Genomic DNA, 15,252 nt, shown 5'->3' on the forward strand with positions numbered 1-15,252 from the left:
CTACTTGCATGGAATTAATGTGACTGTGAGGAAGCAAGTTAACTGCTGTTAATCCCCAGTGATCTCGGAATCTCGGAATGGGTATCACAGCGCCTGTGCTGTCAGCTCTTATTATCTGGATGTCTGAGCCAGCTTGGGAAAGCAGTGCAGAGAGAAAGAGAGGCTGATTGAAGTATTTTCAACATGTTAATACACTGAGAGGATTCTTTTCCTTTAATGAGGGAAGGATAGGCAAATGTGTCTATTCTTCTATTTTCTTCATCCAGACTGGAGAAAATGGATGAGAAATAATTGAATTAAATGCATATATATATATATATATATATAAGCAAGCTAATTATGAAGAAGTGAGGGAAGCAAACACAGGGTCAAGTGTAGGCTTCCATCCTTCATTGCTACAGTTTGTAATATAAATAAGCTGGTGATTCATTAACACACCACAGTATTGCCTCTGCAGCACTCTCAGGACACAAGTTAGGTCCTCTGGATGAGGCTATGTAATTCTATGAAATAACATGTTTGTACTTTTAGAAGAAGATGTAGCTACACCTGTTTAAGTCCATAAAAGTTGTTTGGGTGCTTTGGTGAGTGACATATGGAGTGCAATCATATTTACGATACAAATGGATGAAAACTGACACAATAGAATTGTGGAATCAATATTTAAATTAGGTCTTCGTGTCATGTAAATTACGTTTTATTAAAAAATAATCTGACCTCCTATTTGTCATGTTAGCTGTTGTATGACACATGCAAAATTGTAATTTTGAGTGTGTTATCTGGAAGGCAGTGATACTGAATGGTATTTTAAGGAACTTCCTAAGTTTTAAGCTTAAAAGCACCACATTTGCCTTAGAGGTTTTTTTCAGCAGGTGATAAAATTATGTAAGTGGTGGAACCAACAATTAGTAGAAGTACTTCTAGTTCATTCTAGATGGAAATTGCAGCCTGCTTAGGTACCAGTGGTCAGAGAACATCTGAAAACACTTGAATCCTCTCCTCTTTTTTTTCCCTTCTCTCTCCCACACCAAACAAATATAACCAAAACAGATTATTATGATTGAGTATTTAATTATTTAATTCCAGGAATCCATATAGGATTATTTCAAGGATCAAAAAAAAAAAATACAGGACTGTTAAAACACAATAGTGAGTTCAGATGCTTGCACCCCAGATTTAAAAAACTGACTTAGCAAAAGCATTTTTGGATGATTTGATGAGAAGTTATTCAGCATTTGAGACTTAACAATTTATCTTGCAATTATAAGAAGTGAAAAAAAGCACTGAGAAATGAACCATCAAGGATACCAGCAAGTCTCTTGGAGTTATGTTTTGGGGCATCAAACAAGTTGTGGACAAGGCTGTTGTGTGCACAAGGCTGTTGTGCCTTGTGATTAGCAGCCTGAAGAAAAGTATTTAGATACATGAGAGCAAGATGTTACCTGATTTGAAGTATGAACCCTGTGTGTCTTTCTGAATCTGTTAACATTTTTCTTCGAAAGTACACATTAAGAAAATCTCAGAACATTAAGGAAAAATAACAGTTAGATATTGACTGTCTGCATTTAATATTAAGAATGTGTACTTTTTTTTTTTTTTTATGAAAGGTAATATTTGAGCTGATGGCAGCAGGGACTTAGCTGCCATCAGCTCATCAGTGTGGTAGCTGTAGACCTCTGGCCCTCCTCCAAGGTCAGATAACTTCATGTCTTAAGCCTTAAATCTGAGATTAGTAGTGTTTCTACTTGGAATGCATGGGGTAGGTAAAAAGCACTGTCTGCTTTCATTACAATGCAGCTGTCGCTTGCTAACCCAGTAGCCAAGGAGTCTCTTTAGATCTCTGTTTTCTGGTTTTCTCCTTGTTCTAAGGCTGAACTGGAGAAGTATGCATCCCCTGGAAAGACAGTTAAAAACTTTTACTTCCTTTGCACAGCTGATTTTTCCTGAATTTTACTCTTATCATTTTAATGACAACCTAGTCCCATCGAAAATGCTATTTTGTTTCTGCCATCATCCAGCCACCTGGCATCTCTATTCTCTTAAACAGGTAAGCTGCATGGATCAGCACTCCTTCCCATTTTAAATCAGCTTCTCACTCTTTTTCCTAAGCATTGTTTCTGTTGATAAAATTCTGCCGCTGATGCTCACTGTGCCATCTATGGCCTGCAGGGGTGGGGGGAATGGGGTAGAATAAGGTCCTGGCTGGGAAGTTGGCTGACGAATCAATCCCTTGATTTTAATGATTCTAATGAAAAAGATGTGCTGTACATTTTAATGGAGCTACAAGCAATGAAGTAAATTCCAGGAACATTTTTTCCTTAAGAGGAAATAAAATGCATCATCAGCCATTTGATGCTTTTCTGTATACCACTTCATTGCTCTTGCATATCCACAGCTTAACCTGAATTTTGCAGTGCACTGTATGAGCAGAAGCGTTGACTGTCCTGTGCTCTCCAGTTTGGTTTCTCCATCCTTCTGCTTCACTAATTTCCTACTCTTCAGGAAAGAGAAGCAGAATTTTTATCAAGTGTGGGCAAAGGTCTGGCATCGGTGATATTACATAAGTGTCATATTTTCAACTATGTAAATTAGTAAAGCAGAAAAAGCAGTATACTTTAGTGATATGTTCAATAAATGGGCAAAAATAATGTAAACTTTGCAGCTGGTTTTGAAATAGAAGTTTACTAGTGATTGTAAAGTAAAAATACCTTATTTGATACTCCTCTTTTGAATGACTTCCAGTTCTCACTCATCTCCACATATCAACACTCTCAACAACAGTATATACCCTAGAGAAATAACATCGTTTTTGCAGATTAGTTTAAAATTACTTATTTTCAAAAGCTGTATTATGTAATTGCATTGTTAATATACTTTGCTTTTTTCCTCTTATTTGTATATTACATTTCTTGATTCAGCTGTAGCTTTTACTTTCTGCAGTAATTTTTTCACTTTTTTTTTTGGAGACTAATGCAGAATGTAGGAAATAATTATTTGCATTTAGAAGAATGAGACCTGCTGAAAACCCCCTACTATCTTAGTTTAGTGGCTGATGGACCAGTTCAGGCCCATATTTCTATTTTGGAATAAATATTAAACAAAGAATAATAAGGAAGACATTTTATATGCTTATCACTATTTTTAAGCATGCATTTATTTCTCATTGGTCTTCTATTTACATTTGAAAGAGAACCCACTTCCAGCAGCCACCTTCAATTGTGTGAGCTTACTTTAAGAATGGCTTTTTAATATGCAAACCAAAGCATTCAGTCAAAGATATTTCTGTCTATATTTTGGTTTGAGTGTTGAGGGATACAGGGATTTGTGAGAAAAATTTGGGATTTTATGAGAAAATTGTAATCAAAACTGCTTGTGCATCTGGCCTGGCTGTGGCTCATCCAGAGTAAAAGGTTATTAGTATCAGTCACTTCTGACTCTTCCTCTCTGTCTTTGATCTAAATGCTGCTGCACCTGCAGTTCTGTCAATTCATTTACTTCTTGGCTGGTTTTTAATCAGTTTCAATGAAGGACATATTTGTTCCCCTAGATAAGTTTACATACCAGCAGCTTCATAAGGATATATTTTTTCTTGGATTACACTTAGAAAAAATTTTGCTGCCAGAGATCACATATAACATACTATAAATTCTGTATACAAAGTTTCTTGAAATATGAGCACAGTATGTATGCACACAAATGTATTCAGCCTTTGAATACAGTAAATTCAGAACAAACTGGAACATTCCCATTCCCATTCATGAAGAAAATCCTGATGTTCTTACTACCATAGTGAGAAAACCAGCCTGTGAGGATTGCAGAGACTAAAGTTACATAAAAGCAGCTGTTGACACTTTTCTAAATTAGAGACCAAGATGGAGCAATTGTGTTATTTCTGTTACTATACAGAGGTGATTTGTATCTGTTCTCTGCAGTAAACCCTTTTTCATTCTTCCTAACTTGCTGCTGTGTATGTACCCATGGTGTATATCCTGTATGTGTGCTATGTTGATTGGATGCCCAGATTGGTTTGCAATGTATAATTTTCTGAATGCTTGCCTTGGGTTTGCTGGACCTGGGGAAGATGGTTCACAGTTGCTCCTCTCACTTCAATCTTGCCTGCTGCTGCTGGAAGGAGAGGCTGAGTGAGGTGCTTGAAATGCTTTACACTGGAGCTCCCTGGGGAGATTGATGAGGAGGAAGAGACAGGAGCATGGAGGAGTAGGGGCATGAAGGAGAGGATGTGGCATGCCAATACAATAGGTTTCTATATGGATTTAATTTTCAAATCTGTGGGCAGCCTCTCTTGAGTTGTTGGTATCAACTAGTATCTTTACCAGCTCTGTTTGATGTTTTTACTAGCTCAGATCAAAGCTAAATTTATTTTATCTATAGACAACAAAGCTAAAAATAGCAGTCAGTGTCTTGGAAGGCAGAGTATGAATTCATATGTTTTAAAGCCACGAACTGACAGAAAGATACTCACCAAATTCAACAAGAGAAAATATAGCATGCTATGCTGTGAGGAAACAGATTAATTTTGATTTTTGTCTCAACATTGTTTGACCAGAGGTATATGGGAGAAGGGCTGTACATGTGCCACTTGCAGCTAGGAGAAGATGGAGGAAAGCCCTGTCTCTAGGGAGACTTTACCTGACAGCCATTTCATGTCTCACATGGAATAGGCAGTCAGTAGGAGACCACCAAGGACTGTGTCCTCCAGAGAGGTTCTCCAGTCGGGTGGCAAAAGGTCTCCACCAATGGATAGCAGTCAAACATTCAACTGGGTCTCCTGCCAGCAAGCAGACCTTGGGAGGAGCTGGGGGGTATAAAAGTACTGGTGTCACAAACTGCTGGCCTCTTTTTTGCCCTTGCTCTTTTTGCTTTCTCTTGCTCACTCACTTTCCCTCTTGGGCTGGACTCCTGTTGATCACCTTCTGTGTCCCGCCCTACCACTTCCATCTTTTTCACCTCCTCCAGCCATCGCCTGTCCTGCCCCCGCTGTGTTCCTGCCCAAGTTCTTGGCTGAGCCTCCTGCTTCCAGCCATGCATCGCCGATCCAGCCCATCACCCCATCACCGCGATCCCTGCTGCAGGCCTGCCCAGGGCTCAGGGCCGCCTCCCAGTCCCTGCACACGGCATGTCCGGTGCCCTTCAGTGGGAGCTGTGCCTGTGGAGCTGCACAGGCTCCCCGGCCGGCAGTGCGCACACACTCCTGCCACGTGGATACCCATATTGCACTCCCAAATTCTGGTGGTAATGCCTGCTTTTTCTCTGTCTCCCCACTCTCTCTCTCCCACTTTCCTTCTCCTTCGTCCTTTTCTGTCTTTCCTATTCTTGTTTAGTTGGGCACTGCCCTTTCCGTTACCAATAAATGGTTCTCAGGTATAATATTTACCTTGTTTGGCTTAATTCTGTCCTAGATCATCTGTTTTAAAAGAACCCCCCACAGTTCCCCCTTAGTGGAATGTGACATGCTTGGAGGAGATTCTTCATGAGTCCTGAACCAGAATGTGATTGTTAAATAGCAGCTTTCCAGGAGAAGTTTTGAGATTAGGGGAAAGAACATGTTGAACATGGATTAACAGGGCCTTGAGAAGGCAAATACCATACTGAAATTAAAATCAAGAGGAGAATTCACAAGACCTGAAGTGATCCTTTTTGCTCTCTTTCCTGTGGGTGGGTATGTCCCTGGATGACATAGTAGATACTTGGTTCTTTTCTGTACATCACTTCTCTGATAAAGGTGGAAAGTGGAAAGCGTTGGAGAGCTATGAGCACAGTCGAAAGTTTGTAGAAGACAGACTGAATATATTGGATTGGTTTAGATTAAAATAAAACCATCAAGTTAGAATGTGAGCATAGTAGTACTCAAGTGACTAAAATATTGTTGCAGAGAAAAAGACAAGAGCAAAAAGAAATGGAATTGGATTACAAAAGAGGAAAATGGAATTTAGAGGAAGGCAGAAAGTTGTTGAGGAAAATAAAATTCCCTAGTGGCATGTTATGATTAAGATTGTCTTTTTGATGTGTTCAGAGCATGGCAGTTGTATTTTCAGCCTTAGTGAAAAGAGATTTGCTCAGGAAATTGTTCGCACACCTGAAAGCAGTAATGGTATTTCACGTGTAGTGTTCATGCAAGTGATGACTGTAGCTTACCAATATAGAGCCCAATGCATAACTGTGGGCTTGAAGGGGGAGGGTGTTTGGGGTCTTTTTAAATAAACATCAAAGTGATCAAAACCCTTTTGGCAAGACATCTTGATACAATATGTCCACTTAAATCACTGCTTTTCAGTTACCTGACACACTAAAGCCCATGGGTTTATTAATAAAAACCCAATGTATGAGGCAGGGGACTGGGTACTTTGAGGTGGCGGTTTCTGTAGGGAGAGAGGCAGAAAGCCTTTCCACAGAAAAGGCATGAAATTGGAGACAGAGGCATATTGAGACATGGTAGTGTGGAGGGGAGGACCTTCCTTTATCCTTGGCCTGTCCCCAAACTCAAACTCTTCAGTTCACACAGCTTTTCAGGGTATGTACCTCCTTTCCCTAGTGAGAGCTGGGAAAAGAAGGACCATTCCCTTCTTTGGATCCAGCACAAACAGTTAGTTTTAGGCTTCTGATGGATGCTTCTATAACTCCTGTAATGATATTGGCCCTCTGGGATTTGACTTTGTTTATTTAATCTATTACCTATTTATCTCTTTGGTTTTTCTCCTTCTTTGTTTTCTAGACTTCTCTTAATGAAGAGCCAAGGCTTAGGCAGTCATACTGGCTTTCTGTGCTTTCCCCATGGTTTTAGAGCCAATGGCTTATTTTTGCAGCACAAGGAAGGGATCACATTTCTTCAGATTAAAACAAACAGCTAGGTAGAGGGGAGAAAGGGGCTTTTCAAGTGCCATAGGGGACTGCAAAAATTTTTTATATGCTCACACTTTTGGCTCAGACCAGCTCTTTATGGGAGTGGTCTGGGTTCCTGTTGCATTGTAGCTAACCAGGTTCGTTGGCAATCAGCTAAATTGGCAGTTAGTACTGCTGCTTACTGCTTGCTTCTTGCTGGGCTAACAACTTTGCTTTCTAAGTAACATTACTTTGGTTTAAATAACAATTTCATTTTTAACAAATTTTACAAAAAAGGAGGTAATATACCATATGAATATATAATAGCATGTGACTAATACTAAAGAAGCTGCAGTGATAGAAATAACTGTTTCCCTCAGGCCATCTGCATCTGTGGACAACCATCTGCAAATTGGAATAATAGCTGTGTTCACAAAAAGTAAATATTGGTTAGGATAGTATGAATTATATTTTTTTTTAACAAGATAATAAATACAAATGTTCAGCACTGGCATTGATGCCAAAAATGTCCCTTAGGAAAGTCTGTGGTTGCTTCTATTCCCTTGCATCTCTCAGTGGCTCAGGCTATTCACAGGGAAAGCTGATACACAGTAATTGGTTATCTCACAGCATGTCCTTCTGCAAGAGAGCCCTCAGGTACAAGTGGCTGGGTGCCAGCATAAGCTGTGAATGAGAAATTAAGTGTTAAACAAAATCTCCTCAGAGGCTTTTCATTAATAAGACCCACAGTACTTTGCTGTCATTATGGCTGACACTTCATCTTCACAAAAAGAAATTAACATTTTCATCAATAAAGGAATCCAAACTCTAGCTGAGATGTAATTCAGTTCAGTTCCTTTAGTGTTTCTAGCACTTCATTAAGTAAAAACAAGCAGCAGAGTCCAGTGAAAAGAAATTTGATTCATTCAGGATGAAGTCAGTGGTAATGAGCAGTGTTCACTGACACAGGGTGTGGGACCAGAGTCCTCCTTAGAGCATGAAATGTAAGTTATTGTTCAGCAGCAGCGCTGGAGCTCCCAACCAGCCCTATCATCAAAGTCAATTAAGGGATGCAAACGCCACACTGCAGAGAATTGGGCTTCTGTTTGGCAGATCATGATTTAGTATAGTGGTCTGTCTTGGTTCAACAAGACAGGAGTCTGTGAAAGAGGGCAAAGCCTCCTGTGCAATGGAGAACGGCAAACCCCCCTCCCTCTGAATTACCAGGATCTTTAAATTAAAAGGCTCTCAGGCAAAGATATGGGAATGGGAGTAACAATTCTTTACTAGGAGAAAACTAGACAACAATTTAAAAAGGCAAATGCAATCGGTACAAACAAAACCAGTGAAAAAAGTCCAGAACCTGAGGATTCGGGGTGCCAGTAGCAGTCCTGCTGGGACGATTGCTCCCCTTGCAGTGGTTGATGAACTGCAGCTGCAGTGGTGATCTTTAGAAGGGTATAGTTTTCCTCTGAAGATCTGGCGGCAGTGGGGCCGGTCTTCCTCTGCGCCGGGGTTGCCTCCGAGCTCCGCCGCGTCACCGCGCTCCGGCTGCTTCGCTGCGAGTGCCGCCGAAGAGAGAGAGAGAGCTGCTTCTCTGGGAATCCCCGAAGAGCGAGAGCCAGCTGCCTCTCTCTCCAAAAAGCTACCCCTTTATACAATAATAGAGTGCTTGGCTTCCCCCTCTGGGTGGGACCCCTCACAATAGGATGGTGTTACATTTACCAGCCTGGCAGTGAGTCAGTCAATAGTGTATAAACAAACCATTGCCTCTACGGGGCAAAACATTGTCTTTGGGAGAGATAACAAAACCTGCCCAACAGGTTTGCCTTCAACAGATGGCAAATAGAATACAAGCTTATCTTACAACCCAGGACATGGTCCTAGAGAAGGCAGCTGAGCCTATGGAACCACTGTATGATGAAGCCAAACTGGCCAGGGCAAGCCAGTGAAATTCAGGAAAACTATACAAGTATGGAATAACATTTTCATGGTTTTCAGTGATTCATTGTTGAATTCAGTGGAAGACTGTTAAAAGGATAAATAACCATAGAATCCTAATGAGTATGTGTCAGAGGATGTCTTAATTATGAAGAACCTCAAGGATCCTTATAATGTTTTTCATTACCAATGGTTTTCATAGATTTGCCCCAGATAAACACTAATTGTTTATCTTCACCTAGTAAAAACAAGTGAATGGCCTTCTTAAGGTATTTTAACAATTCTTGATAGTCTTGATTGATTCTGCTTCAACAAGGTGGTTGTTTCTTAGTGTCATTCCACCTAAAATTGTCAAAAAAAGTTTTTTCAGCATTAAAATTAATTTCACATGCCTGTTAATCAATTCTAGCAGTTTTTAGTTTATTATAGACAAAAGGTTTTAACTTCACATTTTAGGAGTAGAAAGTATTTATTTTGATTGCATCACTGCAAAAAAGACATCTATATATACCCCTGGCTTCTTCAGTCTGTAGCAATAAATAGTCTTTGATTGTAATAGTTACTTTCAAAGAAAAAATACATCTTTTAGTAGTTTCAGGTTGGCAGCATGAATAAACTTTGAGACAAAAGGCTGCCAAACTGAACTATGTGTTTGGAGCTATTAATGAAGATATTTTCAGAGTTACTTGTGACGTGAGAAAATTGTATCACCTAAGTCCTTGCATATATTTATAAATTGTTATGTGAGGCTGAATTGTTGAACCCTGATAGCCAACACAGATAGCTAAATTCTGGGAAAAAATTTCCTGTGAGGCATTAGGTATTTCAAACCCAGGAAGGAAATTCTTTAGCCTAGGGCTCAGCACTAGTATTTTTCATGTAATGAATTGGAGGGGCGGGGAAGGCTGGAATGCGAACTATGAGGATGGAAAACATTTAGTCACTCTTGGAATGATATGAATGTTTTTACAGGAAGCTTAAGTAAACACACATGCTGCTGCTTAGTAGGCTGCAGTTAACTTCTTTGGACAGTAGACAAAATTTAAACAAGCATACAGACTCGAATGAAAGACTGTTGAGCAGCACACCCTTCAGGCCCAGTTTTGAGCCAGTTATCACTTAAAACATTAGGTAAAAAGTTAGACTACTGTTTGTTTGGTTTTTTTCCTTTGTTGTTTTTTTTTTTTATGGTAAATGCTTGAATTCACTGATTTTTAATTTCTTTAAGTCATTTGATACTGGTTTCATAGGATCAAAACATCTCACTTTTAAAGGTGTAGTCTGTGTTATGAATTACTACAGAAAAGGGAGCTATTTCACTTTTCCCAAACGATGGGCATGTTGTTTATTATTCATGATAAAGATCTTTCTCCTTGTTTACAACATGATTTCTATTCATTTTTTTTCTTATTCCCCCCAGAAGAGGTTTTCATTTTATGAAAACAAAAGAGATGTTGGACATCCTAGAATCCTATTCTGTTGACCATACTCAGAAGAAATGTGCACAGGAAGAAGCTTAGAATAAAATAGTTATTTCCCTACTTAAAACCAATTTTGTAAAACCATAGAGCAGCTTTTCCCCTCACATATTACTGAAAGTATGAAACAAAACCTTTTTGGACTAAAAAAATTGCATTCCAAGTGAAACAAAGCAAAGAGATTTTTTATCATGTAATATTAATAATAAAAATACCTTGCCGAGAGGTGAAGCCTGCATAATGTATTAACTTAAAGGAGAACAAAAAAATGAGACTGATTAAAGCCAGTTGTGGCTGTTACTAAATAATTCTTAACAGAGAATTGCTTTAACAAACACCTGGAAGAAATTTTGCTTCCTGAATAAAAAAGCCAGTTTCTAAGTAATGAAGTAGATTCAGAGAGATGGTGTTAGGCAAGCATGTACTTATTTTGCAAAAAGAAGGTAATCGGTACTTGTCAAAAGCATACAGAAATCATCAGAAATTGAAATATTTTTCTTCTGATTTCAGTTGCTTGATTAGGATTCCTCAAGGATATTGCTGCTTTCACTGGAAATGTCCTGAGTTTATATGAAAGTGAAATTCATGGAGTCATGCAAGTTGGAAAGAACCACCAGAGATTTTTGTAGTCCTATCTCCTTCTTAAAGCAGATCTAGTGACCGAAGGATGTCAAGGCCTTGTCCCAGTTAAATTTGGAATATTTTGAAGGATGGAGATCGCACAAGTCTCCATGACCATGTTGTAGTTTCATGAGCCATGTGATACAAAAGAAAGATCAAAACAGCTTTTATGAAGTTGTCATTTCCCTTTTCATGTTTGTGTTTGTTGCCTCTCATCCTGGTCTAAAGCCACCTCCAAGCTTAGCCAGGCCTTGTCATCTTTGTACCCTCGGGTTAAGGAGTGGTAGACAGCAGTAGGATGTCCCTGACCCTCCTTCCCCAGGCTGAGCAAGCCCTGCTTTTTCTCTCAGCCTGTCCTCGTGTGCCACCTCTCCAGCCTTGGCAGCTCAGTGGCCTTGTCATCTACTTGCTCAGGTGTGTCCATGTTTCTCTTCTATTGAGGAGCCAAAGCTGGACACTACTCCAGCTGTAGGTTTCCAAGTGCTAAATGTCCCTCCATTTTTCAACCTTCCTTATACCTGCAGGCTCTGCTTCCACTGGTGCAGGTGCGGACCGCTTGTCTTTCACACAAAACTGAACTCTTGGTTCTCTCATAATATATGTGTATTTGCAGTAGGGCAGTTAAGTGTAATCCCTCTTTGCTTTCTGATACAAATTCTATGGCCAGAGTTCGGATTTTGAAGAACTAAGAATATGATAGGAAGCTGGTTATCATTTTTCATTCTGGTTCCACACTTAAGAAAGATTCTGTTTAGTTAGTTGTCTTTTATATAATTTATATAATTATAATTAAATCTTCAGTGAATGGGGTTTTTTTAAACATGCAGATAAAGAGTAAATTTAACAAGATTGCAATAAATTTTAAATTGTCCCTGGTTTTTTTATTATTATTTTTGTTTTCCAAGGCTTCAGCAGTCAATGGTATATTTCAGTTTTCATTCTCTTCCTTTTTTTTTTAATAATTGATCAAATTTTGTATATAATAAAATTGTAATACCGAGAAACAAATTTTCCTAGCTCTCAGTGAAACATGGGTGTACCAATTTCTCTCAATATCTGAATACTTGAGCAGTATCTTAGTACCTCAATACCTCAGTAAACAAATTTAGGTTACAGTACTAGACCAGACTGACTATCCTTTGTTCTTGTGCATATTTATAGTATTTCACATTGTTAACAGAAGAAAATATCTGCTCTTTGTGCTACAAGCTGTGTCACATCACTCAGGAGAAGTGAGAGGTCTCAGAAATGAAAAAAAAAAAAAAAAAAGAAGGGATGTAGGGATTGGTTTTGCTCCTATTACAGAAGTATTCTAGACTGAAAATAATCAGTGAAAATACTATTCCACCTTGATACCTTCTTCTGCTTTTTTTTTTGACAACCAGTTTTTGTGTTGATATTGTTTATATAGGTCCTTAAAGATAAAGCTAGCTCCAGACATTACTTGAATGCCACCCTTTTTTCACCATAAATGTAGTTTGTTTTCTAGCTGGAATGATGAGATTCGGGGTTTGATCACATATTGTATTATTTTTCAGTGGACTAGTCAGACTGAAGGTCCACCAGCAGCTGAAATATCTGCTGTAGATTTTAAAATCAATGAAGCTGATTTTGATTAAATGGCATTCTAAAGACTTAATTCTACTATTTCTATCAACTTCACAGCAAGCAAAATAATAATCTGCACCAAAATTCAACAGAGAAAGGATCAAAGAGGATATATGGAAGTATGGTGTTCTAGCAGGAATCTGCCTTTATATATAAGCACCTGGCATCAGCAAAATCTGTGCTCCATTAAATAATCCATTGTTTTCATCCAGACTCTCTTCAATCCCCTTCTCTTTTTTCCCTTCTCTCTTTCTTTCTATAGTATAGTTGTATTTTTGGTAAAGCACACAGGCAGAAACAGCACCCGTTTTTCCCACCCATTGTCTGTGCATTTGTGCACTGGATCTTTCTTCAGCTGTTTCTACCCAGAGCAGCAGTGAAAGCCCAGGTCAGATCCTGTGGTGGTAGATGCTTTTTCAAGCTTAGCTACTGCTTGCCTATTCAAATAGCCAAAAGTCTGGCAGAGCAGATCTGGCTTTATTTGTTGAGTCTTGTCTAGTGGAGTGAAAAGGCCTGATTTTTTTTTTTTTTTTTTTTTTTTTTTTACCCTGGCTGCATTTTTGCACATGTGGGGGTTGGGAATGAAATTATTCCTTTTGTCCTCTGTTTGCAGCTCATTGAGAAGCAGGCATGCATATAAAATTACTGTATCTTGGGGCTTACCTTTAGGGAGAGATGGGAAAAGAAACAGATTTATAAGCTTGACTGGAAACACTAAGGATGCTGAAAGCAGGCCCAAAAGTGGAAGGTAACAGAATAATAAAATAGGATGAACAGAGGATGAACAAAAACTTTTCAAATTAATATAACAACAGTTTCATTTCATCCTGTATAAGAAATATAATATTACTGCATGTATCAAGGGCACAAAAATTGTGTCCCTGTGTCCAAGGCAAAGGACCATCAGAATACAGATGTTTTGTTTCAAAAGTCACCAAAAATTATACAACAAATACATAAATGTATAGATAGATTATAAAATTATGGATGGTTTTCCTAGACGTTAAGTTACACCTGCAGTTCCAGGGAAGTTATCTTGCAGGGGAGACTTAATGATGGAGAGTAAAGCACAGTCCTCTTTCTCTCTAGCTTTTGTTTACACCCAAGTTAATCAATGAATACTAACTAACCTGCATCTCAACTTTCTGTAAGGTTTTTTTGCTTTTTTTTATTGACATGTTTTACCTCACATCTGCAGTGAGATGGTAAAGCTGCAGTCTCCTTCAATTCTCTGGCTTCTGTTGCTGTCAGTGAACTTCGCTCTGGGCAGCAGTAATGATTCATATGATTTGTACTGGTTTTAGCCACCTGTGAGTACAAGATTCCTGTGGCCTTTTTGTCACTGTAGTGTAATGTTTGTGGGGGCTGACCAGTAACCTGGCTGTAGCTTCAGGGTAGCTCTTGCATTCTGGCCTTTACATGTTTAGAATATTTCAGTTAGAGAATGGAGCAATACCAAAAATCAATTTGGTTGCAGAAATGGTTTATATACTCAGAGGTGTAAACAGCCAGGATTATTTAATTGAATTTATCATGTTATTGGTGTATATTGGTATATTGCTATATACTAATATGTTCATGATTACTAAACGAATGCCTTGGTGAAGTTGTAAATGTTAAGTGTTAGACATGAATGTGATTTATTGGATACTTTATTTCATGAATTTGAAAGCAACTACAAAGAGTTCATTTAAACTAAAAGAAGTGTACTTGGAAAATCCATGGATTTTGAAATACTTTGCTCATTTTGGCTATTCTTCTACATTACTCATGCAAACTAAGAGCTGTGAAATAAAGAATTGATGGAAACCAATCCTTTGACCTCCAAACTTGTTATTTATACTAAACCCCTACCAAAAAAAATTAATTTAAATAAGATATTTGAGGGATCTGGAGAGACATGATGCCATTATGCAGGCTTCCAGTTTGTGCATGAACAAAGCTGTTGGTGCTATTCTATATATTTTAAAATGTATTGCTACTTTTCTGCTAGAAGTTATACAAGCAACAGAATTTGAATGTTACTCAGCAAGAGCATAATCTGAATTATGACCTCTGAGATAAGTTTGAAGTTATCTAACTTAATTGTAGTGTCTTTAATGCAATTTTTTTATTGTAAACTCTTGTAGCTAGTTGACCTAATTTGAAAAGGATTAAAAACGTTCATTGCCTGAATAAACTGTTGTACTGGGAAGAGCAAGGCTGGAGAGAAGCTATGAAAGCTGAAAATTGTGAAAGACAATCAAAGCAGAAAAGTTCATTCTTGTAATAGGTTAATTTTCAGTTGATTGGAAGGCATGGGTGCAAAAGCTGCATGCTGAAATGTAGCCAATAGGCACAGAAATCAGTGTTTTGTTTAACAGTGTATACTTCTAACAACTTAATCTATGCTGAGGAATATTTTACCCTTACTCTGAAAGTAAAGATTAGCTGCCTGTAGGTAAAAATGGCAAAATCTGTGGTCTGAGGATGAAAGATGGCAACATGTGGCCACCTCCACTCCATATAATTTCTCCATATTTTCACAATTTATCACTTTAGGTATGGAAGGCTTTTTAAATTTAATTTTGATAAATTGTCATTTTTTGAAATGGAGAAACAGAGTACATTTAAACAGTTGAAGCACTGAAATGGAAGCTCACAGATCTTTAAATCATGCAAAATTGTTTCCTGAATATTTTCTATAATGTTAATACTGCTCATAATTATGAACTCATTGGTTCTCCAGTGCCTGAGTTCTATGAAAAGCACAAGATAGACAAAA

At 38.3% G+C, this 15,252-nt stretch overlaps 1 protein-coding gene across 6 annotated transcripts in view; it reads left to right on the forward strand.

Moving 5' to 3' along the window:
• Positions 1-15,252, forward strand: part of CRIM1 (cysteine rich transmembrane BMP regulator 1) — a 174,032-nt gene that overhangs the window by 121,340 nt on the left and 37,440 nt on the right. The window lies entirely within an intron of this gene.

The sequence above is a fragment of the Lonchura striata genome, chromosome 3 (genome assembly GCF_050655825.1).
Source record: "Lonchura striata isolate lonStrDom1 chromosome 3, ASM5065582v1, whole genome shotgun sequence".
NCBI lineage: Eukaryota > Metazoa > Chordata > Aves > Passeriformes > Estrildidae > Lonchura > Lonchura striata.